Consider the following 2,469-nt stretch of genomic DNA (forward strand, 5'->3'; position numbering starts at 1 on the left):
CCATCCATCCATCTATCATCCATCCACCCATTCATCCATCCATCCTCCCATCCATTCAGCCATCCACCCATCCATTAGTCCACCCATCCACCCATCCATCCATCCATCCATCCACCCATCCATTCATCCATCTATCAATCCACTTATCCATCCATCCACCCACCCATCCATCCATCATCCATCCATCCATCCACCCATCCATCCACCCATCCAGGTTAATTTTTCCTCAAAATAAAACCCTTTCTTAATGTATTTTTGTATTTTATCTTTTGTTATAAAACAAGTTGTGATTTTAATCTGACAAAAGGGCTAACAAACTTTATTATGTGAAAGCTGTGACTCCAAACAAATATATCAGAGGAGCAACATAATTTTTCTTTTCATTGTTATATGTGTTCTCCTCTATGTTAATAAATGTTATTTCTTGGAGGTTTTTGATTTAAAAATATGTTTATACTTCAATACTTTTGACATTTTATGTGGCAAGAGTTTTTGTTGCAATTATACTTCCATCAAAAGATTAATATACTAAAAAAAACTATCAAGCCATATTTTTCTGCATGTTTGTAGCAAATGACAGCACATTTCCTGAAAAACGCATCCCATCTCAAACAGAGAGGCCTGTGATGAGCTGCTCTGGGCTGATGAGCTGCAGCACCATGAGAGGTGTTTGTGAAGCTCTTATTTATCCTGAGACACAAAGACCTGGAAAATTTATGTCAATGTCCTCTTGTGCAAGTGGTCTGCACATTACAAGACCATAATGGATTAGTGAGTATAGAGATTTATTACCAAATCAATACATGTTCTTTTTACAACCATCCATTTTAGAACAAAAGGAGCTCCATTTAAAGATCATCTTTTAGTAATAAATATCTCTTCAGCAACTTTTCATGGTAACAGCCTGCAGTGAATGTCTGATCCATTTTGCATTTTTGAATGGGAATGCTTTGAAAGGTTTGTTACAAGGAGGCTGAGGAGGATGACACTGGTGCACAGAAGCTCCCTAACTGGTGGTAGGATGCACCGGCTGATCAGGTTTCAGCCGGCATGAAACACAATGCAGCTGTTTGTGACATGGCTCTTTATACAGCTCAGCCACTCCTATGTCTGTGTCTCAAACACATTCAGCTAGACTGTAAAATCTGTCCTGGACCTTCTTTTTGTCCTCCATTTCTTATTGATGCAAACGGTTAATTAGATTCACACACATGAGGATTTTAAATCTAATTTGGGAGCAGGAGTTTAAATGATGCAAATGCAATGAATCAAAGCTGATAAGAAAAGGTGAATGTATAAATCCTAACAATTCAGGAGTGGATATGTTACATAGATACATTTTAAAGGTGAATGGACCAATCTGGTGGTTTAAAGGTGCCAATGTCCAGTGGAGGTGATGCAGAGATGGCAGCTCTGCGAAGTCTAAATTCAGTGGCTCACAACCCTGAATAATTTATTAGTTAAGTGAGCTGTTGTCTTGAGCCTTGAATGATGAACGTGTTTTTACAGAGATGCTCTAGGTGTGTACATCTTTTATAATCCAGCAAGGTATCCATCCATCCATCCATCCATTTTCTTCCGCTTATCCGGGGTCGGGTCGCAGGGGTAGCAGCCTAAGTAGAGAGGCCCAGACTTCCCTCTCCCCAGCCATTTGGGCCAGCTCTTCCGGGAGATTCCTGAGGCATTCCCAGGCCAGCCGAGAAACATAGTCCCTCCAGCATGTCCTGGGTCTTCCTCTGGGCCTCCTCCCAGTGGGACGTGTCCGGAACACCTCACCAGGGAGGCGTCCAGGAGGCATCCTAAGCAGATGCCCAAGCCACCTCAACTGGCTCCGCTCGACATGGAGAAGCAGCGGCTCTACTCTGAGTCCCTCCCGGATGATCGAGCTTATCACCCTATCTCTAGGGGAGAGCCCAGACACCCTGCGGAAAAAACTCATTGCGGCCACTTGTATCCGAGATCTCATTATTTCTGTCACAACCCAAAGCTCATGACCATAGATGAGGGTATGAACGTAGATCGATCGGTAAATTGAGAGCTTCGCCTTTTGACTCAGCTCTCTCTTCACCACGACAGACCTGTACAGTGTCCGCTTCACTGCAGACGCTGCACTTATCCGCCTATCGATCTCACGTTCCATTTTTCCCTCATTCATGAACAAGACCCCAAGATACTTGAACTCCTCCACTTGGGGCGGGACCTCTTCCCTGACCCGGAGAGGGCATTCTACCCTTTTCTGGCTCAAGACCATGGCCTCGGATTTAGAGGAACTGATCTTCATCCCGGCCGCGTCGCACTCGGCTGCGAACCGCTCCAGCGAAAGCTGTAGATCACAATCTGATGAAGCCAATAAGACCACATCATCTGCAAAAAGCAGAGACGCAATCCTAAAGCCACCAAAACAGATCCCCTCAACACCTTGGCTGCGCCTAGAAATTCTGTCCATAAAAGTTATGAACAGAATTGGTG

The sequence above is a fragment of the Nematolebias whitei genome, chromosome 3, assembly GCF_014905685.2.
Source record: "Nematolebias whitei isolate Nwh7 chromosome 3, NemWhi1, whole genome shotgun sequence".
NCBI lineage: Eukaryota > Metazoa > Chordata > Actinopteri > Cyprinodontiformes > Rivulidae > Nematolebias > Nematolebias whitei.